Raw genomic sequence first — 25,599 nt, forward strand, 5'->3', positions numbered from 1 at the left:
TTAGAAACACACACACAGACAGTGCTAGGTCTGCTGAACAGTGTTCGGAGACAGTGCCTACTGTTAGAGTAGTAATGCAGACAGATGCTAGGGAGCCTCCTATTTTCAGGGGCGATAGCTCTGATAAGTTTACAGTTCATGAGTGGGAGAGCCTTATGACTTTGTATTTGAGGAAGCGAGCCATTCCAGTTAGTGAGCAGTCACATGAGATTCTAGCTAAGCTTATGGGGAAAGCAAGGGACGTGGTGAGGATAAAGCTGCGCAACACATCTGTCGACCACATAGCGAACCCCCACATTATTTTTGATGTACTGAAGCAACACTTTAGTGACTTCACATACTCGAGCATGCCCCTGGCGGACTTTTACAGTACGCTGCCCAAGCCAGGTGAGGACGCTATGGAGTATTGGATTAGGCTTAATAAGACAGTGGAGGTGGCTGACGAATGCTTGAAGTGGCAGGGCCGTAGTATTGAAGAGCCAAGCCACGAGGTAAGCATGATGTTTATCAAACACTGTCCAGATCAGTCTCTTGCCAATGTTTTTAAGTTCAAGTCCGCAGGGAAATGGTCTGCTAGCGAGATCCAGGAGAGGCTTGATGAGCACATGCTGGAGAGGAAGTCCCGTGTTGCTGCAGGTGGACAACGTGAAGCAGGCGCGGTAGAGCATAGGTTCCATTCACAGGTTCATGTCCCTGTAGTCGACATGGCTCCCGACTTGAACACGACCGTGCCGGTGGTGCCATCTCCCGTCCCGGCTCATGCGTCATCTCCTATACCATTTTTTGCAAGGTCTCCTACACCGTCTCCCGCACCGTCTCCCGCACCTGTCTCTGGCGGTGATGACTATATGAGGAGTTTGGTGAGCTTGCTAGACCGTTTGGTCACAATGCAGACTCAGGTTCCAGTTAGCGCTGCAGTCCAGACACCGACGCTGACTCAACCGCCAGCTAACGCCGTAGGGCGGGTGCCAGACGCACCACAGAGGTTGTGCAGGATTTGTAAGTGTCCGGATCACTCCACATTTTCCCACTGCAGCCGGGAGAACCGATGTATAAACTGTTTGTCTCCTGGTCATTGGAAGAGGGACTGTCCTCACCCTCAGCCGCCCAACCAGCTCCGTTCTCAGCCTGGTGGAAGAGCTGGTCGTCAGTCTCGTCCGTTAAACTACTAAACCCACACCTAGAGAGGGATGGTGTGGGTAAAGTAGATGTATCCCTCACTGATGTCTCCGACCTGGCTCACTTGTATGAAGACAAGTGTGCCAAAGCACCTCAGGGTTCACGTATGGTCATTCAGGCGACACAGAGGATTCAGGCTTTCAGTGACTTGTTCTATGCTCCTGTTCTTGTCAACCAGAGTGTGCAGCTTAATGGCATGTTGGATACTGGCTCTATGTCATGCAGTATCAGTGAAAATGCAGTAGAGAAGCTCCGCTCTGGGGGTGTTTTACCTGAGAAGCAGCAGCCTGAAGAGAACATTGTCTTGATTGGCTGCGGTGGTCTGGAGACTAGGCCTGATGGTTTTTATGACCTCAACATGCAGCTTTATGGTGTTTCCTTTGTCATACCCACTCTGGTCGTGCCCGGTCAGCATGATGATCTGATAGTCGGCACAAACGTCATTAAACATGTGGCCCATGTACTCAAGAGTGGTACTGAGTACTGGGACATCGCGTCCGGACAGGAACATCCGTCTAGTCCTGACGTTGAACAGTTCTTGTCCATGTTCACGAATGTAGAGCGCTGGAGGGGTGGTGCAGTTCCTGAGAAGATAGGTACTGTTAAGCTCACCCAGGCCGTGACACTCTTACCGAGGCACGAGCACTTAGTCTGGGGCAGACTTCCTGCTAAGGTGCCTATGTCAGCTGGAAGCACTGTTGTTGTGGAGCCGACAGACTCCAAGGCCATGCCACGCAGTGTACTCGTAGGTCGACTTGTCACACCGCTCTGGGGTGATAGGTGGGTACCCATGACTGTTGTCAATCCATCTGACAAAGCCATCACGCTGAAAAGGAACTGCAAGTTGGCTGATGTGTTTCCATGCTTGGCGATTGAGGACTTTAATGTTTTCCAGGGACTGCAATCAGTTGCAGGGAGGCATGAGTCCAACGCCACAGATAGTGCCTGTCCGCCTGTCCAGCCGGCTAGGAGTTTGTCAGAGCTCGGACTCAGTGACATTGACCTCAGCTCCTGTCAGGTTAGTGAGGCATGCAAGTCCCAGCTCACTCAGCTGCTCACCGAGTACCATGACATCTTCTCCAGGGACTCTCTGGACTGTGGCGAGGTCACAGGATACACACATCGCATCCATCTGGTGGATGAGCGCCCCTTTCGCTTGCCCTACAGGAGGGTTCCCCCAGCCCACTATCAGAAGTTGAGACAGGTTCTCACTGATATGGAGGAGAAAGGGATTATCCGGAAGTCCTCGAGCGCATACGCTTCACCGCTGGTTATGGTGTGGAAGAAGGATGGCGGGCTTCGGATCTGCACTGATTTCAGATGGCTGAATGCTCGGACCTTGAAAGACGCTCATCCCTTGCCACACCAGTCGGACTGTCTTGCCGCGCTGGGTGGTAACTGCCTCTTTAGTACGATGGACCTCACCTCTGGCTTCTTCAACATCCCAATGCATGAAGATGACAAGAAATACACTGCTTTCACGACTCCCCTTGGGTTGCATGAATACAATCGCATGCCGCAGGGCCTTTGTAATAGCCCTGCAGCCTTCATGAGAATGATGATTGGGATCTTTGGGGATCTGAACTTCATGAAGCTTTTGTGCTATCTTGATGATCTTCTTGTCTTCGCGCCGTCAGAGGTTGAGGCTCTGTCGAGGCTCCGCACTGTGTTTCAGAGGTTGAGGGAGAACAACTTGAAACTGGCTCCGAAAAAGTGTCATCTGCTGCAGAAGCGGGTGCGGTTTTTGGGCCACGTGGTTGATGGCGGAGGTGTGTCTGTCGATCCCTCCAAAGTAGAGGTCATCTCCAACATGACAGTGCAGGATCTCATGAAAGGTGATGGGTGCACGCCTTCTGTTCGTAGGATCAAATCTTTCCTTGGTATGGTATTTTACTACCAGCATTTCCTCCCGAACTGCTCCTCCGTGGCTAAGCCCCTGTTCGCCCTTACAGCTGGACAAAAGAGGAGGGGGAGGTCAGCTAAGGATAAGAAGCCCCATGGCAGCTTCCGTAAGCTTACCTCCGCAGACTGGACGGTGGGATACGGGGAAGCATTTGATCTGTTGAAGACGATGTTACTGGAGTGTGTGGTGCTTGCCCATCCAGACTTTGAGGTGCCTTTCATTTTGTCGGTCGATGCGTCTTTGGACGGACTCGGCGCGGTGCTGTCTAAAGTGCCCCGAGGAGAGTCCAAGGCCAGACCTGTTGGTTTTGCAAGCAAGTCCCTCAGTGCCTCACAGCGGAAGTATCCAGCTCATAGACTGGAGTTCATGGCGCTGAAGTGGAGTGTTTGTGAAAAGTTCAGCCACTGGCTGAAGGGTCAAAGCTTCACCGTTTGGACAGATAATAATCCGCTGACTTATCTCCTAACGAAGCCGAAGCTTGACGCGTGTGAGATCCGCTGGGTGTCTAAGTTGGCGTCTTATACTTTCGATCTCAAACACCTGCCAGGGAAGAAAAACGTGGTGGCGGATGCCTTGAGTCGCGACCCTTTTTCCAAGCCCGTCAGTCAGAGGCTACTTAGGGAGCCCTACCCGGCCCTTGTTCAGGAAGCCGACGGGGTTGAGGGGGACTCTGTGCAGGATGTTTTCAGACTCAGTTGCCAGTCCCAAACAGTGAGTAGTGCGCGATCTGGGTTTGCTGGTGATGCAGCTGAGGTCAGGGCTTTTTGTCAAGCCAAATGTGACTGGCCTGATGCATCAGTATTCACAGCACTCAGTTTGGTCCAGCACGTTCAGCATCTGTCGGGTGGTCAGGATACACTGCCAATGTTATCCACCGAGGAGCTCAGGTTGAGTCAGGAGCAGGACCCCTGCATCTCCAAGGTGTTGCCCTTTGTCGCTGTTCGGAAGCGGCCATCGAGACGTGAGAGGCATGGTGCTGACCAGAAGGTCCTCAGGCTGTTGAAACAGTGGGAGAAGTTGGAAGTCAATGATGGTGTCTTGTACAGGGTGACAAAGGACCCAGTGTCCAAGCAGAGGCGGTCTCAGTATGTTTTACCTCTGAGTCTGAAAGACAAGGCACTGTCTGGCATCCACGATCACGCTGGTCATCAGGGCCAGGACCGTACTCTCTCTCTTGCAAGGCAGCGTTTTTATTGGCCTGACATGGAGAGGGATATCAGAGCATATGTCAGATGCTGTCGGAGATGTGTGTTTGGGAAGACCCCAGAGCCAGCTGCTTGCGCGCCCCTGGAGAGCATTAAAACCTCCGCACCGATGCAGCTTGTGTGTATGGATTTCTGGTCCGCTGAGGACAGTAAGCAGCGGTCGGTCGATGTCCTAGTGGTTACTGACCACTTCACTAAGCTTGCTCACGCGTTCCCCTGCGCCAATCAGACAGCGAAGCAGGTCGCCAAGAAACTCTGGGATCATGTATTCTGTGTTTACGGGTTTCCGGAGAGAATACATTCTGACCAGGGCACAAACTTTGAGAGCAACCTGATTGCAGAGCTTCTCAGGTTGGCGGGTGTAGCGAAGTCCCACACGACGGCCTACCATCCTCTGGGTAATGGCGGGACAGAGCGGTTTAATCGCACGATGGGGAATATGCTCCGTTCCCTTCCGCTTCAGCAGAAGCAACAGTGGCCTCAGCAGATCCATTCTCTCACGCTCGCGTACAATGCCACTGTTCACGAGACCACGGGTTATGCACCTTTCTTCCTGATGTATGGGCGTGTCCCAAGACTGCCGGTGGATGTTATGTTCAGGCAGGTTTTGCATGATCCTCACGTTGTTGACTATGACTCTTATGCTCAGTCTCTGCTTTCCTGTCTAAGGAGTGCAATGGAGATCGCTCAGAAGCACTCCACGGCTGAGCAGCAGCATCAGGCGCGACAGTACAACAGACATGCCAAGGGCACTGTCCTGTCTGTTGGGGATCGTGTTTTGGTTGTGAACCAGAGTGAGCGAGGGAAGAGAAAGTTGGCTGACAAATGGGAGAATGGAGTGTACACGGTTGTCGGTGTCAACCCCAATATCCACGTCTACAAGATTCAGGATGCAGAGGGGCACACCAGGGTGGTGCACAGGAACCGTTTGTTGGAGGTCAACTTCTTGCCCCTTCCTGAGTTAGATCAGGGTGAGGAGTCCAGTACAACCAGTCAGTTGCTTGACTGCGCAGGGTCCGATGAGGAGGACAGTGCAGATGGCCTGACGGTCTCAGGGGATGCAGTGGGGCTAGCAGTCTCATCACTTGGAGACTCACCTAGATCTGAGTGGGCAGAAGCGGAAGAGTTCATTCCGTCTAGTCTGGTAGTCAGTCCTGTGGGGGCCACTGCTCAGTCTCCACCCAACACACACGCACCACACAACACACATGCACCACACATAGAGGCATCACACTCACTCGATGTAAGTGTTATATCTCACACTGATTCGCACACAGGGGCACCACCCTCACTCGATACAGATGTTGCAGCTCGCACTGTCTCACGCACACAAGTAGAGAGCGATGGTCGGGTTAGGACACGCACAGGGAGGGTGGTGAGGTCAGTGAACAGGTTAATAGAATCTATGGCTCAGATGCCATTTCTACGGAGTGTGAGGGTTTGAACTTTGATGGAGGTTGGAGTCATTCAAACTAGTTTAATGTGAGTTATTAGGTGTCTATCAGACAGGGTTGTTTTGGGCCAAGTGCATGGTGTGGCGTATCAGGCGTCACATTGATCTAAGGGAATTCTGAGACTTGATCCTCATTATTTTCTGGACCTCGTAACCGAGGTAGCTCCTAAGTTGACTGGAGGACTAGGTCCTTCTTTTCACTTGTGCCAGTAGTCAGTGATGGGCTTTTCCTTTCCTCTTTCTCTTTTTATCCTGCTGTCAGGATGTTGGTGAATTTCAGGAGGGGTGAATGTAACCAGGTTAAAATTAATGTTTTATTTTATTTTGTTTGAGTATGAAATATCACCAAATCCTGTCTGTGTGCTGTTATTTGTGTTTACTACATTTTATTTTATGTCATTATTTACTTTTATGTGCTTTACAACGACCGTCATATACGTGTACTGTCGCTTTAAGAGAGAGGTCTTATGGGTACACGGAAGAGGGAACGCGGGAGAGGCCATTTTTGTTTTGTGGGAGGAGTCTCAAGCAGCGATCGAGCCGAGCGACGCGTGTTTCTTACCGTAGGACAGTTTTGCTGGTTGAGGAGAACGTAACCTTGAGTATCCCTATAAGAAGATACTGCAAGCTGTGGGATAGAATACTTGTTTATCCTTTCTTACATCGGAGTCCCGTGGACGGTTTCTCCTAACGCACACGAGTGAAGTCCGGGCAGTGGTTGAACTTCGACCCCCACGTCCGTAAGAAACACCGCTCCCGCTGGAGGACTGGACGTTTGTCGAAGGGTTTGAAACCAAAATAAATGGCAAGGTGAGCCAAATAGAGTCCTGTGTGTCCCCCCTCCTTCCTTGATCATGATGATGATGATGATGATGATGAGAGACTGAGGGCCCCCCACAACATCTGGGACCCCACCGAAAATAGAACACAACGCAGAGCTGATGATGGAAGTGACGGGCGTGCAGCAGGCTGACCAGCAAAGAACAGCATAGGACTGCCCCCGTTACACAGACATGCCCCCTACTTCTTTTTCTTTCTTTTTTTGGTCTCTCTCACCAGTTCCTAATACGGCTCCGTATTAAAAAGACGGTGCATATTGAGCTCAACTACACGAATGTCTTTTTCTCGACTGCTGATAGTTCACTCCCCGTCTGGCATCCTAGGATACCACTTAACCTATCTGTATGTAAGGGAGTACACTCATTTGATTTATCAGAAGGCAGAAGTAAGACTATTTCAGAGATAGGTCTAAGGAATAACTTTCCCATCCTTGTCCGTTGTCTTAATTTCAACTTTACGAACTTTGCCATCACTACTAAGGAATGTCTTGTAACGTGCATGGATAAGTAGACGCGTTGGTCTTTGACTAACGGGTCGGACCCTTTAGTCGACTGGTTAACGTTGTCGCTTGCGGAGTGGGAGATACAGGTTCGCGTCCCGGTTGTGGCGGTTACCGGACTGCTCCCTGAATTTGCTACATTGGTGTCAGAAGTGAAATGGTGAGACCGCGAGATTATCGGAAGCGCGTGCGCCCAGAGGCGTGAGGGAGCTGATATGCGCACGCGCTTCCCGAAAGAGGGAGGTAGTGTAACGTGCATGGATAAGTAGACACGTTGGTCCTTAACTAATGGGTCGGACCCCTTAGTCAACTGGTTAACGTTGTCGCTTGCGGAGTGGGAGACTCGGGTTCACGTCCCAGCTGTGGCGACGGTTTCCCGGACTGCCCCCTAATTCGTTACAGTCTTATCCTGAGGGTCATTCATTACCTTTAATCTGACAATCTTTCATGAGGACAATGCAACGTTCTGTAACGTTCTGCTTTTTAGACTGCCACTTTAATCTTGTTTGGAGTGTAGACAAATACTGTTTACAGCACGCCACCTGTCTCAAAACGTGTTAGCCAGACTGCACTTGTTTCCACTGACGATTATAGAGGTCCTTATTGTCAGGAGGAGTAGGAGGAGGACCTGCTTTTTGAGTGAGTAGCGTTCCAGGGGTAAGTATGAAAGGATCTTCCGGATCTGTAGACACCGGAACCAGAGGTCTTGAATTCACAATAGCTATTACTTCAGCCATCAAGGTAGAAAAAACCTCATGTGTAAGTAAGCCTAATGGATCCCAACTGAAAGACCATGGAATCCAAGATTTTCCGGGTGATTCTACCTAATATCGGCAACTACAAGCTTTTACCTCCATACAAACAGAGAGGAACTGCTGCCTTACTCAAATTATCCTACCGACGATACTCTTGAAGGAATGTAACAGATGTCGGCAGGTTCTGTCGGCATGTGTAAACGATGTTCCACCATTATGCTTCCTTCTCCCTCCTGCTCCACAGCATTTTTTAATTGAAGTTTTAATTGACGTTTAATTGACGTTTTTAACATACAAGCAGTCATTTTCAGACATTCAGCTATTAAGTGAAATATACATTATTATATAATTTGCATTTCTATGAGTGAAAACGGAAAAAAGCCAGATAGTCAAATGAAATATGCAAAGTAAACAAATAATTAACTTAAACATAAAAATGAAGTATCTAAACATGATACATTAACAATAACCTAAATCAAGTCAATGAAACAATCGGGGGCTACAGAAAATAAATTTTTTATATGACAGTGTGCGTTCACTTTTTTTTTTTTGGTTTGTCGTTAAGAGCCAATGTGTCTATATAAACTGCACAGCAATCGCCAGACCTCATTAGGATGACATCATCAGCGAGACCAAGGTCCCTCAAAGAGTTTTTTGTTGTCATTCTTTATTGAACACATTTTCATATACAACGGTACAAAGACATTGACAATGAAAACATAAAAATATAAAAAGGAAACAAAACTAAAAAAAAAACATAACAAAGGAATGCGAAGCGGTGCGATGGCCTCTCGCTTCCTGGTGTAGTGATCGCCGCGGGTCCACCAGGACCTTGGCATATGGCCGCTCCTACGCAAATGTGTCCGCAGCAGCACCTCCTCTTGGTACCTCCTGTTTGAGGCCCTTCTCGTGAACGGTTCGTATGATGTCGTACGAAAAGTAGTGCACGGAAATTCTTATTAGATAGATAGGTAGGTAGATGGATAGATTATTTTATAAGCCACACGACCAAGGCCGGTGGAATTTGTTTTTGGTACACTTTACACTCTGCAGCACAGTACATACATGGACAACAACAGACGCTCCACATGTTATCACGAACAATACAGTTACACAATAACAGAAATAAACATATCAGGCATAGCAGGTGAATGGTGGTATTTATGCCGATGGTGTGTCAGGAGGGGACCATAGGGAGGAATTCAGAGTCCTTATGGCTGGGGGGGGGGGGCTGTTTGCGAAGCGTCTAGTCTTAGTTGACAGTTGGAAGGAGCTGGAGGAGGTGATGAGCAGGATGTGAGGGGTCGGAAGTGAGCTTCTTTGCACGCTTTACAATCCGGTTATTATGTAGAGATTCAACTTAGGGGAGTGGGTTGCCTATGATTTTGGATGCCTTGTTGCCGTACCATACTGTAACAGAAGATGTTATCCCCGCCTGCCGCCCAATGACTGCTGGGATAGGCTCCGGCATCCCCGCGACCCTGAGAGCAGGATAAGCGGTTAAGATAATGGATGGACTCGATAATGGCTGGGTAAAACAGAACGAGCAGTTGATGTTTGATCCGGTATTTTCTAAGCTGCATAAGAAAGTAAAGTCGTTGTTGAGCTTTTGCAATGATGTGTTCAGTGTTAATTTTCCGTTTCAGGTTATTGCTGATGTGTGTTCCAAGGAATGTAAAAGAGTCGGTGGTGATGAAGGGGTCTCCATTCATTTGTATGGGTGTTTTAGGATTCGGCATGCATCTGAAGTCAACAATGAGTTCTTGGGTTTTGGCTGTATTAAGCAGCAGATTGTTTGCGCACCAAGTGACATCTTGGTCTATTTCAGTGCGGTACTGGGTTTCATCATTGTTGGAGATGAGGCCTACAATGGTTGTGTCGTCTGCGTATTTTATTGTTTTCACAGAGCTATCCGTGGATGTGAGGTGGGTGGTGTAAAGTGAGAAGAGCCAGGGGGAGAGAACACAGCCCTGAGGAGCACCTGTACTGAGGGTAAGAGGGTTCCACGTAATTCTGGGCCACGGCTACCCCTAACCCGAACCTTAACCCCCCTTCCGCAAAACAGCCCACCCGGCCCCTAACCCTAACCCCCCCCCCGCAGAACAGCCCTCCACGCAGCACCCTGACCCCCCCTGCAGAACAGCCCTGGGCGCCCTCCCCCGAAGGCACCCCCCCCCGCAGAACAGCGCCCCCCCAGCGTATTGTTAAGATATCAAGGACACTTTCGTGTTTTTGTGTTGAGAAATGTTAAAGATGTGTTCAAAATCCTGCCCAACCCGCCCACCGGACTAATGAAATTAAAATAAAGAAATAAAAACAAAGACAAACGTAGTGATTAACTGTTAGGGTTAGAGTTAGGATTAGGGTTAGTTTCAATAGCGGAAGGCTACGTTAGCCTACCCATGATCCCCAGCGAGTTTGAAAGTCGTACTGAGTGTCACGATAAAATGAATAAATGGAAAATTCGTGTCCATGTACACGGATCAATAGATTAAATGTCGTGACTATTTCACGAACTGCAGTGAGACTGGGCTGATTTTGGGGAAGGACAACTCTGATTTAAAACCCGGATAGATGAAGCTCGTTAGCCTTGTCAGGCAGTTAATCCAGGAGAAGGAAAACTCTGATTTAAACTTCCGCTGCCTTGCGGGTATACTCGTATACGGGAAAGGCTTCGGGTAGAACCCCGAGGAGAAATCTGCATCCGTCTCCATTGGCAGTCGTCTCGCTTAGTCTTGCCACTGGTAGTAGGTGGTCTCGGACGAGAGAGTGGGGCTGATGATGCGCAACACTTCCTCACTTTAATCATCGTGCAAGTCATCAGTCATCCATCACAGGATGACTAGATGGTCCTCGTCGCTGGGACGGACGAATAACAAAGAGACGGTGCATACTGAGTTCAACGACACGAATGTCTTTTTCTAGACTGCTGACAGTACAATCCCTACGGTTCTTTTTTGTAGTATACATAATGGTTGTAGGTTGGTTTTGTAGGTGTTAGTACCCCATACCTCCAGTAGTTCAGATATGGTAAAATAAATGAACAATACAGAGTATACAATGATTTATTAAATAAACAAGACAAGCGTAATATCAGCAACAAAACAAAAACTACTACGAAGAACTAACTAACAACGAACTAAGAACTAAGAACTAAGACCAACTAAGAACTAACAACAAGAAGTAGTGCCATGGCACTTCTCCTCATTCATGTGATGTCCATTCAGACTCTGCGCCTCTTGCTAGCTGCCGCCCGACAGCAGGGGCACGATGCCTCCTCCTCTCCTTCCTCCTCGCTCTCTGAACTTGGTGGAGAAGGAGATCTCCTGCTGGGTCTTGGACTGTTCCTGGAGCACCCAGGCTGCTCTTCTTCATTCCCGTCCTCCTCCTCCCTGCGCCTCTTTAGGGAGCTAAATAAAAATAGAAAACAAGAGCGCCACCTGGGCTCAGGAGTGGGACTAGCAGGAGGGAAGGCCCTCTCCTCTTCTTCTTCCTCCTCATCCTCAGTGTCTGAGCCGGGCGGAGAAACTGGTGGAAGAGGATGCCTCACAGGAGGAGGTGAAAGTATTGGTATCAGCTGAACATACTCCTCCTCGTCAGAGCTCTCGGAGTCGTCAGTGCTGTAATCTTCCTCTTCATATATCATGATACATCCTGAAAGACGAGACAGAGACTTAATGTCAAACTAGGAAATAAATCAGATGAAAAAGATTAAATTTCCATCAGGAGGCCACAGAAACATGAGAGCGTCCTACTTCAGTGTTTAACACTACTATAACGATCGGGATTTCACTCCTGCCCAAAACGAGCATGGGCGGTAACAATGACCGTCACGGTTTTTAAACTCTATATTTTGTCAAGATGAATATCCAGTTGAGATGATAATGCATCACATATGTTAGTATGTCTGTTATGACCATAACTAACACCAAAATTAAAATTTTAACAACTACTAATACTATTTTTCAAACAATTTAAAATGGCCGCCTTCCAACGCCTGTAAATACTGCAACGCGTCGGTGGTAGTCATGGTGCGTTTATAACGGCGTCTGTAACTAGACATGTTGGCAATAATCCAAAATCAAAGTTAGACTATTTCTCTCCACTAGAGACCGCTAGTCCCCCCCCCCCCAGAGCAATGGACTCCGCAAGGGCACTGATGCGACCAAAACACGTTACAAATAGTGACATGACGCGCACGATCACGCGCAAATTACGAGACGGTCATGTTGACCGTCCATGGTCGTTTTAGGTAGATCTTATCATACCTTTTTTGCGTGCAATTGATCTAAAACTAATTTTAATGCAAACATATACAATTTTAGGAGAATTCAGGGAACTGTGGGTCTGTATCTTTTTTTCACAAAGTTATTAAACTCTGAAAATCTAAAAAGCCATAATGACCGTCTTGGTCGTTTTAAGAAACATCTGAATATGACTTCCGCAAATCATGATTTTTCATTGAAACTTTTCTCGTATTCTAATCTTACCATGCGCTGGAGATTTTTCAGGCTCGGGAACCATTGTGGCGTTCAGAAAGTAGACTTTCTAGCCAGACTTTGTGCAAGTATCCGAAAAACGTGTGCTTTAGTCGACAGTCAGCGTGATTATGCCCGCGGTAGCAGAAATTCTGGAATATAACCTTTTGCTGCATTCTAGAATCAGTCAATCAAAGTAGTTGGTGACGCCGTATGTCTGTGGTATCCAGCAGAGGGCCTGACAGCGCCACACTTACACACCTTCATAAGGATTTAAATCAGTATTATCACAAAGCATATTGCACTTCCAATAAACTAACTGATGATACTGTACAGCATAATGTGAACCGCTAACATGAAACAGAATGCATCTTAAGAATGGCAGTGAGAACAGTCTCCTTATCTGATGTTTGTCTGGAGACAGATCACGTCCCATTTCCACATTTCTAAAATGAAGAGTTGTAACAAAATGCATCTATTTTTATTTGCTTCTGATATTTAAGTTTTGTTGGGGTTACATGGTAGTTTGATATTAAAGTTAAAGTGAAGTTATAAATATTACTTAAAATTCTAAAGTACCACAAAAAACAAAAAACAAACGTCACCACAGCCACACATACTGTCGACATCTAATAAACACCAAAATAACGTTCAGGATATTTAGCACTCTAATGGTCTGATATAAAAATAAGCTACAGAAAAGTATTATTTGTTTGCTTAATTTAGTTCATTTGGTCATTAGTAGCAATAATGTTTTCTCCTTTAACTGACCACACCATTTCTTAACTAACAACCTCAACCAAACGCCTGAAATGTTGTGATTTTACAGTAAAGGCACTGAACAAGCTGTGCATTACACACTGAAAAAACCTAAAGAAATGTATTTAAATGCAAACACATTATTTTCATTTTTCTAAAATGAATGAACTGCATTAAAAAAACCATCAAAATAAATGATTAAATAGTTAAATACATCAAAAAGATTAAACAACTGAATTGTGATTTTCAAAATGAATTAAATCATAAATGAATGAAGATAAATAATGAAGTCATGATAGAAACATTTACAGATTAGGGTGCCTTGTATTTTAAGTTGTTTTTACGAAACAAAGATATTATTTGTGTCTAATATATTGTTGTTAGGTGGCACGGTGGCGCAGTGGTTAGCGCGATCGCCTCACAGCAAGAAGGTCCTGGGTTCGAGCCCCAGGGTAGTCCAACCTTGGTGGGTCATCCTGGGTCATCCTCTGTGTGGAGTTTGCATGTTCTCCCCGTGTCTGCATGGGTTTCCTCCGGGGGCTCCGGTCTCCTCCCCCAGTCCAAAGACATGTAGGTCAGGTGAATTGGCCATACTAAATTGCCCCTGTGTGTGTGTGTGTGTGTGTGTGTGTGTGTGTGTGTGTGTGTGTGTGTGTGTGTGTGTGTGTGTGTGTGTGTGTGTGTGTGTGTGTGTGTGTGTGTGTCCCCTATGATGGCCTGTCCAGGATGTCTCCCCGCCTGCTGCCCAATGACTGCTGGAATAGGCTCCAGCGAGCAGGATAAGCTGGATGGCTGGCTATTGTTGTTAACCAAAAGATACATGGCATTAAGGCGAGTGATGAAAATGTGTGCAAGGCTGAGAAGGCGTTATATACAGTTGCGTCTCTGGCATGGAAATCCTGGTGGGGCACAACAAACTATATATGGGCAGCATCCGACTCATCAATGTAACTACACACAAACCGACTGGCTCAATGAATCCAAACGCACCTCATCAATGAATGAAATCCCAAATGCACACATTAACCTGGTGGTTGTCATCGGTATCCACTTTTCCTTCACACACTGGATGTGACCGTAAACTGCACACACTTCACTGCCTAAACAGAGACTGATCGGTCATCTCTTAATTATAGATGTAGATATGCACACAGACACAAACACGTCCACACACGCACATTTTATTATTTAATTAAATTGCAGCCTTTTGCGGTTATATAACTGCGCAGGCTGACTTCACGGTTGTGACTGCTATTAGATTCACTGTGCAGCACTAGAAGAGACTTTTTGGCATTGTTTGGAAAACGGCCCCCCAGACCCATTTCCCTTGATGTCCCACAGAGGTCGGTGGGTATCTTCTGTAAAGTAGCCAGACAAGGGAAAGCCCCAACATTGCACAAGAGTAGTAACGGCTTCTCAGGAACCAAGAGATCAACCATAACAATTCATTTTTTCTTCTCAATATTTCATTTAAAACTATATTTCATGTTGCGGCAATAAAAGCTAAAAGTCGTACATGCATTGCTGTCACATGAGAACATTTAAGTCTTGTCTTATTTCTCCGCAGGGCTTTACATATTATATGAGCATATGTCCTCGATGTTATCCTAGTCCCCATGTGACCGAATCGTGTTCATCACTTGTTAGTAGATACCCCCCCCCCCCACACACACACATACACCTAAGACATGCATATGCATTCATTATTACGTCGACATGCACACATACGTACTAAATATTGCACAATGCTGCTGGGTTGTCTTTACCGTGTAATCGTGCAAATTGTGGCATTGTTTTCTGACCATAATGCATACAAGCTGATCAAACCTACATAGATAAAAATCAGTGTCCATGTATGACTGTAGGAATAGGAACATGCATGATTTTACAAATGTGCAGTGACCATAAACAGAGTTTGGTTTTTTTTCTGTATTAGAAGAACTGAACACATTCGCTGTGTTGGAGCCACAGTATAAACTGACAGTATTAGCAAAAGGGCTGTGTTACTGTGCGGAAAAAATGGCATGCAACCAACGGAGAAGCCCTAGTTTTTACAGAATCACTGCACAATTACTGTCTTCTACACTGTGCGCTGCTGCTACTGAGAGATTTGAAACATTCTTCTCCATAAAGTCCTTTTTTTCCCAGGAGTTCAGCGTAGCATCCTTATATTTTGAGGACAAGTACAGTAAGTAGCCTTTTAGGAAATAGTATGATAAGCGGGATTCATGAGTCTCAACATATAAAGAAATCAGCAAATATCCGAATTTCTGTGACACAATCTGGAGGTATTGTGTGAAAAGCCTAATAACAGAAATCGATTATAATTCACAGAGGTGCCCAAACTTTTTGGAAACCAGAGATTACTTTCCAAGAGGAAACACAGGGGAAGCCTTAGGGATTATCCATCCATCCATCCATCCATTATCCGAACTGCTTATCCTGCTCTCAGGGTCGCGGGGATGCTGGAGCCTATCCCAGCAGTCACTGGGGGGTGGGGAGACACCCTGAACAATCCGCCAGGCCTTCACAGGGCTGATTCACACATACACACACATTCACACCTAGAGACAATTTAGTACGGCCGATTCACCTGACCTGCATGTCTTTGGACTGTGGGAGAAAACTTGAGCACCCGGAGGAAACCCACACAGACACGGAGAGAACATGCAAACTCCACACAGAGGATGAACTGAGATGACCTCGAAGGTTGAAACTACCCTGGGGCTCGAACCTAGGACCCTCTTCCTGTGAGGCGACCGTGCTAACCACTGCACCACCATGTCAGCTCTCAGGGATTATCCCACAGCCTACATTTAACTTTATGTATCAAAAACACAGTCTTCCTTATGCAAGTGTAACACTTCATTTGAAAAGGATAGTTACCGAATATTAAGAAGCAGTCACACATACTGATAACTTGGATACAAAAAAGAACTTACACTACCGTTCAAAAGTTTGGGATCACCCAAACAATTTCGTGTTTTCCATGAAAAGTCACACTTATTCACCACCATATGTTGTGAAATGAATAGAAAATAGAGTCAAGACATTGACAAGGTTAGAAATAATGATTTGTATTTGAAATAAGATTTTTTTTACATCAAACTTTGCTTTCGTCAAAGAATCCTCCATTTGCAGCAATTACAGCATTGCAGACCTTTGGCATTCTAGCTGTTAATTTGTTGAGGTAATCTGGAGAAATTGCACCCCACGCTTCCAGAAGCAGCTCCCACAAGTTGGATTGGTTGGATGGGCACTTCTTTGAGCAGATTGAGTTTCTGGAGCATCACATTTGTGGGGTCAATTAAACGCTCAAAATGGCCAGAAAAAGAGAACTTTCATCTGAAACTCGACAGTCTATTCTTGTTCTTAGAAATGAAGGCTATTCCATGCGAGAAATTGCTAAGAAATTGAAGATTTCCTACACCGGTGTGTACTACTCCCTTCAGAGGACAGCACAAACAGGCTCTAACAGGTACTATTTAATGAAGATGCCAGTTGGGGACCTGTGAGGCGTCTGTTTCTCAAACTAGAGACTCTAATGTACTTATCTTCTTGCTCAGTTGTGCAACGCGGCCTCCCACTTCTTTTTCTACTCTGGTTAGAGCCTGTTTGTGCTGTCCTCTTAAGGGAGTAGTACACACCGGTGTAGGAAATCTTCAATTTCTTAGCAATTTCTCGCATGGAATAGCCTTCATTTCTAAGAACAAGAATAGACTGTCGAGTTTCAGATGAAAGTTCTCTTTTTCTGGCCATTTTGAGCGTTTAATTGACCCCACAAATGTGATGCTCCAGAAACTCAATCTGCTCAAAGAAGTGCCCATCCAACCAATCCAACTTGTGGGAGCTGCTTCTGGAAGCGTGGGGTGCAATTTCTCCAGATTACCTCAACAAATTAACAGCTAGAATGCCAAAGGTCTGCAATGCTGTAATTGCTGCAAATGGAGGATTCTTTGACGAAAGCAAAGTTTGATGTAAAAAAAATCTTATTTCAAATACAAATCATTATTTCTAACCTTGTCAATGTCTTGACTCTATTTTCTATTCATTTCACAACATATGGTGGTGAATAAGTGTGACTTTTCATGGAAAACACAAAATTGTTTGGGTGATCCCAAACTTTTGAACGGTAGTGTATATCAAACAGAAGTTACATGAAGAGAAACAATATTTCCACCTCCCCCGATCCTGTCTTCCAACTGCTCTGTTCCGTCTCTTCATTTTGCATTCCCTCCTCATCCAACGTTCCTGTGAAGACCATTGCTCCTGTAGAGATAAACAAATTAAATCAGAAAATCTACAACAAAAATAAATAAATAAATAAAAACCCTCTCGATAAATTCAGAGGAGGGTGAAAAAAGCTCTTTCAATCAGCACACACAGTGAGGGAGCAGCACACCTCCCTGTCAAACGTTCAGAATTCCCCTCACATAAAGCACCCCGCGGCTCCTGCACACAGGCACCTGGAGGCCCCTTTATTATCACCACCATAAAGAAAGCAGAGACAAAATTACAACCTTTTTAGTGGAAAATCTGCTTAATTACTGAACTAGCAACCAGTAGAGAGAGGTAAGGCAGGTAATAAAGAAAAGGGTGTGACACGCAACAGCGGTTGTAAGTAGAATTTCAATGCACAACATCTCAATCACTGCCATGGATTCACTAGCTGTCAACATAATGAGAATTCACAGCAATAACCGTTTCATGGGAGTGGGTGTTGATCCGCTTCTAAATTATTCCATACAAATAAACAGCTATAACTTTTGTGTCTGAAAATGGTGTATCTGATATAATTAATGTTGCTCCAGGACCATCGTTGCAACTGACCAATCAAGTTGTTGTGCTGTCGTGCCTTTGCGACTCGGGGGGGGGCAGTTGTGGGATTAGGTTGTGGGTTAGCTATCGGTTAGGTTAGGGTTAGCTGTGGGTTAAGGTTAGGGGTTAGGTTGAGGTCGAGTTTATGTTAGGTTAGGTTAGCTTTGGTATCTTACCGGTCTTTTTTCCCGTGTTGCGTTTATTGGGAGAAACGTTTCATCACTCATCTAATGCTCCTTTTCTACTACATGGTACCGGCTCGACTCGACGAGTGTCGTTTTCCATTACCGTAACAGTACCCCCTCAGTGTAGCTGATCTGCATTGATTCTGTCACCCGCTTCAGATTTTTTTGAACTTTGACAAAGATGGTACCAGAAAAGTGGTAACAATTGCCAAAATGCCAGAACTTTCCAGTAATGGAAACGAAAAAGTTGAGTCAAGTTGATCTAGTACCATGTAGTGGAAAAGGGACATAAGTGACCTCTTCAGTCTCAACTGACTGCAGGTATCCCCACACTTATAATCAATACAGTGGCATAAGGACCAAAACCAACGATCAGTTTCATATGCAAATTATCGTGACCATTAACCAGAGTTTCACAGGACATGTGTACTATTCACAGAGGATTTGGGGATATTTGCAATCACAGCATTGTAAGATGGTGACATACATATGTACTCTTAACTCAAACCATCGTTCCTTCCTATCAAGGATGTGCACATCCTCATCCTTGAAAGAGTGGCCACTGGCCTGTAGATGGGTGTAGACTGTGGAGTCCTGGCCTGACGTGTTAGCTCTCCTGTGTTGTGCCATCCTCTTGGCCAGTATCTGTTTGGTTTTCCCGATATACAAGTCACTGCAATCCTCCCGGCATTTAACAGCGTACACTATATTGCTCCGTTTGTGCCGGGGGACCCGATCCTTTGGATGGACCAGTTTCTGGTGCAGTGTTTTTTGGGGTTTGAAAGGAACCGAGAAGCGATATTTGGAAAATATGCATCTCAACAGTTTCGACATGGCTGCCACTTATGGAATCACCACTGGTTTACGCAAGGGCAGCTGTTGTCCTTCTCTCTTCGATCAGCTGGTGCAGTGTTTGGGCATCTCTTGGCTTTGACAAATGCCCAATTAGGATAACAACATTTAACCAAGGCCTGTTTAATGTGGGATTTCTACTCTTCCCCGGCCGCTGTGTCAGTGGGGACGTTGTCAGCTCAGTGGTACAGCATCCTGATGACTCCTTGTTTGTGCTCCAGTGGATGATGAGAGTCAAACCTTAAGTACTGATCAGTATGTGTTGGCTTACAGTAAACATCAACCATCAAATGTCCCCCATCACCAATTGCAATTTCACAGTCTAAGAAGGCTAACCTGTCATTTTTCACATCCTCCCTGGTGAACTTGATGTGGTTGTCCAGAGTTAATGTGGTCAGTGAAATGTGGTACATCCTGAGATTTAATTTTAACCCAGGTGTCGTCCACAAATCTGAACCAATGGCTAGGTGGTGTCCCTCTTTTCCACTTCCTTCATATACAAGTTGGCCACTACAGGTGAAACTGGGGAACCCATAGCACACCCATGCCTCTGCCTATGTATGTGAAGTACATGGACGGAGGACACAGCTTCAGGAGCAGACACACTTGGTCAGTATTAAGGGTGGTCCTATTGTATTGTAAGAGTTCAGATGTCGCTATTTTACAATGCTGTGATTGAAACTATTCCTCAACCCTCTGTGAATAGCACACATAGCCACTGTAACTCTATTTAATGGTCACAGTAATTTGCATATGAAACTGATCGTTGGTTTCCGTCGTTATGCCACTGTATTGTTTATAAGGGTGGGGATACATGCAGTCAGTTGAGACTGAAGAGGTCACTTGGATGAGTGATGAAACGTTTCCTCCAATAAATGTCGTGTTCTGATGAACTGATTCTACTTTCTGGGATTTCCTTACCTGGATTATTGAGCATACATCGAGACAGATTGTGTCTAATATTTCATTGCGCCATTTTTAGTGCCAAATACTATGCCTTATGCAAAATGACTAAACATCAATGGGGCCCAAAAGTAGATGCCTGTAGATTTCTTACAACAGCAAAGACATAAGCGACATTTCAGCCACATCCAGAGAAGTGGACTTGGTTTCCTACCTAAATGACAGGGAGAGTCTGGGCTATACCATAAAAATATGATGATAAGTAACTTGCAGACTTTTCGTCTCTTTGCATAATAGAGACATAAATCACCACTGTTTAATTCTATATCATTAAATAGGGACTGACATATGAATGAGCAGTAGGCTAGATTATCCACGATGGGGTAATCTGTACTTTGCCTGTCAGGCTGTCTGTCTCCCCACAATGCCAGTCTGGTAGACTTCTCATCTGGATCACTGTTATTATGTTAGCTGTAACAGGGTGCAATATGTTACACACTAATATGTCTTGTTAGGAGGACTTAAAATGTGTAGTAAATCTATATTAGATATATGCATAGAGAATTAAAGCAAGCAAAGGCCACTAGTGGGCTGCATGATTTCTTCCTCCTTCAGGATTCCAATTGAGAACATGTACTTTTATACCACCGGTTATTCTACACATAAACACCTGTGATTAGTAGTCTTGATTATCCATCAAGACTTAAATATTTAGCTTACTCTGCCACTAACTGAATATGTGGAATCAAAATAAAATGTAAAATAAATAAAACAATACAAATATAAAATTTACGAAGAGAGTTTTGCATCATTGTGCCCGTGTGATCTGTGTTGCGTATTGAAACTTCCCAGCCAGTGGAAATTCATGGCACAAGTACAGAAACCCAATCATCTAACACACTCCACAATCTAACAAATCTCCATTAGTTTCTCATTAAATTTCTAACAAGCACGGAGAATTTTACACGAACCTCAAACTGAAAATGACTGAAGACGAATTGCAATTTCCTCATTGGCCCGTGTAATGGCTACGATTCCTGGCTCGGCGCATTGGGAAAACTCACTGAGTCAAATCATGTTATTTGCGAGTTTGATATTGTATAAATTATGACTAAAGCGGCGAAAAGGGAATATTATCCACACCAGACTGGATTGTGTATCTTGTGTCAGACAGCCAGACCGGGTGACAGTACCAGTCACTCAACAATAATCATGACTCAATGCTGGTGTACTAACCCTAGAGATGACAAACCCCAACGCTGAAATAATACACACACACACACTGTGTAAAAGCTCACAAAAGGCATGCTCAGTATGTGCACATCCATTCATAAGGGTATACATGTCAACATAGACACACACACACACACACACACACACACACACACACACACACACACACACACACACACACACACACACACACACACACACACACACACACGACACCAACAACAGAATGATCAAATGTCTTGGCCTTGGTTTCTCTGCACAAATAGATTATTTCCAGGGAACACAACTTAAAACCATAAAGACAACACAAAGGCCATATTTCTATTGTAGCCAATGGGTGCTGTCAGTGCTACCGTCTGTACAGTCACGTGAGATCAAAAAGTGTCGAGTTTGTTATGAAACATGCACATGTGCTTCCCTAGCCAAATAAATCAGGCAGAACAAACGAGACATAAACACAGACGGTCAGAACCCCACCGCAACGCCACATTAGGAGACACGGAGTGTGCTGGGCGAGAGGAGGAAGGGAGGTGAGGAGAATGGAAAAGATGAGTCGGGGAAAAAAAACAGAATGAAAAGAGACGAGGCACTATCCCATCCTGCTGCTCTCCCCTGACGGTATCGCTGTCGATCTCCCCCGCCGTCACACAGCCTCGTATTACCGACGCACATATCTGCTGCCTCGCGCTCATCTCCGCTGCCGCACTCTCACGTCGCGAGCAGACAGGCAGAGACAGGGAGGCCGTTGTTGTGCTTGCACTCTGACACTATCAGCTCATAAATCCCTGTCAACAGCTTGTATGTCTGCTCTCCTCCGCCCCTCCCCTCCCCTCCCCTCCCTCCCTCCCTCGTTCCGCTGGCGGAGGAGTGCAGGAACCCGGTGACCTGCCAGGGGAAAGTTCGACCGACGCAGTCATACAGGCAAAGACGTCACCGTGAAGACAGACACGCATCCGGACGAGGAAAGGCTGTGCAGAGAGAGAGAGAGACACACACACACAGATGTACATATGCATGCACGCACACACATTCACATGCATGTACACACATGCACACACACACACAGGCACACACGCATATACACATGCACACACACACACACACACACCTGTACACATGCAGAAACGCACACATACACACATGAACACACACACACTCACATATGATGTACACATGCACACTCACACACACACACACACACGCATGCATGCATGTATGTATGGAGAAACACACTCACAGACAAGAGTCCAAACCAAGAACAAGATGCACAGCAACTCCACATGCAGGGAAGAGGCACCTGCACACACAGATGGAGGCAGCGGTTTCTCTCGTCCCCACGTGCCACTGTGCAAAATTGAAAAGTTGACTCTCTTTCCCTATTTCCCTGTATCTACTCCCTCTCCATCCCTCCCACCCTCCTCGTGTCTCCTCCCCCTCACTTTCATCACACTCATATTCTCTCTCTCTCTCTCTTTCTCTCTCTCTCTCCCCCTGAGGCCATGCTAACGTGCAGACAGACATCACTGATAAGCTCTTCCTGTGGCTGGGGGTAAACACCTGGGTAATGAGGCCGAGCTGCAAAACAAAAACACACTTGTCCACAGTTCACAGCCGTTGCTCACCGTCCACACACAAGTACACCTATATAGACAAACTGTGTCATGCACGTACACAATGGCATGCACTTAGTCATTCATTCACCGACGCACACATATACATACATACCCACACACAGAAACACAGGCATAGACATACGTATGCTTGCACACACACACACACACACACACACACTTGGCTGACTGTTAAACAAGCCGTGAGCCAACCCAGCCTTGTCAGCTATGGGCAGGCTCTGACAAGCTGAAGTGAACGGTGTTGGGACGAAAGTAGAGACGCTCTTCTTCCTGCGTTGTCATTAAAAGCCTTTTCGCCAAACTCCAGGGAGGCATTAGACAGTACAGCGGCGTCGGCGTGACTTCCGCATGCCATTTCAATAACGTTCAACATGTGGAAGGTCTGTGAAGTCGTGACAACTCGTGAAGGTGTGCCGTGGTGAGGTGCGAGGGGGAACTGGGGTGGAAGGTATACTTGGCATTCTGCCTTCAGTGTCAGTCACATAATACCGCTGTCATCTTTCTTTCAAGATGAGCAGCGTTCAAAAAGAGGATCAAAATGTTACCGCAACTTCTACCCACTTCTCAGCCTCGTACGAAATCCAAGTATTTATCTTTCGCTTTCTATTGTGCGTGTGTGTGTGTGTGTATAGCGGAGTAAATGCTGACCATCCATTTTGGGGACAACCACACTAACCATTTCCTTGTCCGAAAGGAAAAGCCGAAAGGCTCATAATGAGCCACCATGATGGCAGTAACTTGTGGTGAGTCGAGGTGTGAGACTGGTGCACAGGTGACGTTTCTTGCTGAGAGCTGTTTCTTCCTGCCTGCATCGTCATCGACAGAAGTTTGTCCAAATTAAGAAACCATTTAGATTGTACATGGTGTGAATATCTACTCCTCACTCCTCCAAACCCAGGAGTGGAATACATCTGCAGTCTTTTCTAATAGTGGTCCAGTACCAGACCAGTACAGAGGAGCACGTTCCTCTTTTTCAGTTAGCTTATCTAGAAACATTCATTCAATCATTTTCCAAACCGCTTATCCTACACAGGGTCACGGGGATGCTGGAGCCTATCCCAGCAGTCATTTGGGCAGCAGGTGGGGAGACACCCTGGACAGGCTGCCAGACCATAACAGAGCTGACACACACACACGTATTCACACCTAGAGACAATTATTATTTATTTTATTTTTTTAGTCTGGGCGATTCACCTGACCTACATGTCTTTGGACTGTGGGAGGAAACCAGAGCACCCACAGGAAACCCACACAGACACGGGGAGAACATGCAAACTCCACACAGAGGATGACCCGGGATGACCCCCAAGGTTTGACTACCTCGGGGCTCAAACCCAGGACCTTCTTGCTGTGAGGCGACTGTGCTAACCATTGCGCCACCATGCTGCCATCTAGAAACATCTAGAATATAAACTTGTTTCATACTCTGACATCTCTGCACCACAGAACCAGCTGCTGTTGGGAGAGCTCATTTTAGTTTCTATTTGTACTGAGGCTTGTGAACTCTACCAGTCGCACAATGGGCCTTCGAGGGGCTCCATGAGATTCCCACAAAATGAAGAATCGTTCAATAGTGTAATTTCTTTTCTGTTTTTCTCAGATTTTATGGAGAGGTACTTTCTCCTTTCTCTTGCCTGGGCAGAGGGTGAGTTATAGAGCAGCATCCCATTAACTGGTAGGGATTTGTAGTCTTGCTTAAGGTCACAAAACGGCCGAGGCTTACAGAACCCAAAGTCCTTCTAGTTAAAGGGTAGCATCCCTACCTAAAGTACAACAATTCTCCGATCAACCCACTAATATATAATGTTTAGGACTAACTGATCAGTTTGATTGTAGAACAGAAAGATATTTCTGTTCTACAATAAAAACAGCCTTCCAGATGGAGTTGTCCTTGAGATAAAGCGATCAAACAGGGCTTTGGGTGGAGCCGTAAAAAAGCAGCATTTTTTTTTTATCTGCATCACACAGGACTTTAACTGGATTTGCAGAAAGAAACAGAAAAACTGAGTGTGGTGGAGCAGTGCGGCCACATCATTTCTGAGTTAACCTGATTGGCTCAGAACCAGTTTAAATTCAGTCTGCACCCAGCAAACACACAACAGGGACCAGAGACCGTGAGACGCGGCAGCTCTCTCTCCCAGATAAAGACTGAAGTTTTTCTTTTTTTTTGGAGGAGGGGGGGTTTCCCCCCTTTTTCTCCCCAATTGTATTTGGCCAATTGCCCCACTCTTCCAAGCCATCCTGGTCACTGCTCCATCCACTCTGCTGATCCGGGGAGGGCTGCAGACAACCACATGCCTCCTCTGATACATGTGGAGTCGCCAGCCGCTTCTTTTCACCTTACAGTGAGGAGTTTCACCAGGGGGATGTAGCACGTGGGAGGATCACACTATTCCCCCCAGTTCCCCTCTCCCCCAAACAGGCGCCCGACCGACCAGAGGAGGCGCTAGTGCAGCGACCAGGACACATACCCACATTCGGCTTCCCACCCGCAGACTTGGCCTATTGTATCTGTAGGGACACCCGACGAAGCAGGAGGCAACATGATTCGAACCAGTGATACCTATGTTGGTAGGCAACGGAATACACCGCCACGCCACCCGGGCGGCCTAACCCCTGATGTTTTTAACCATGTGTTCTAAACAACTGGCTGTTAAGCCCTCTTCCAGTATCTTCATCTGTATCTCCATGCCAGAAAACGCCAATTCGAGCCTGATGTTCTGTCAGTTCAACCAGAAAATGTGGTGTTCCACACGAGCACAACACATCTTGATCAGCATAATTACAACTGAATGAAAGTAAGAAGTACACGGGTCAAAACCGGTGTTCGGACAAGACTCAGAGTAGACGACAGGGAAGCTTACCATGTTTTACAGTCTACTATGCTGACTCAAACCCCTCAGATC

At 46.1% G+C, this 25,599-nt stretch overlaps 1 long non-coding RNA gene across 2 annotated transcripts in view; it reads right to left on the reverse strand.

Moving 5' to 3' along the window:
* Positions 1 to 10,940: 10,940 nt before the first annotated feature.
* LOC130117970 (uncharacterized) overlaps positions 10,941 to 25,599 on the reverse strand; it is a 156,672-nt gene continuing 142,013 nt past the window's right edge. Inside the window, exons 4-5 of one of the 2 annotated variants that reach the window (XR_008810727.1) lie at positions 17,252 to 17,340; positions 10,941 to 11,488 (exon numbers count right to left, since the gene is read on the reverse strand). This is a non-coding gene — a long non-coding RNA (uncharacterized LOC130117970). Of the gene's footprint in view, positions 11,489 to 17,228; positions 17,341 to 25,599 lie in introns of both variants that reach the window. The other variant, XR_008810726.1, reaches the window with a different exon arrangement.

The sequence above is a fragment of the Lampris incognitus genome, chromosome 9 (genome assembly GCF_029633865.1).
Source record: "Lampris incognitus isolate fLamInc1 chromosome 9, fLamInc1.hap2, whole genome shotgun sequence".
Taxonomy (NCBI): domain Eukaryota; kingdom Metazoa; phylum Chordata; class Actinopteri; order Lampriformes; family Lampridae; genus Lampris; species Lampris incognitus.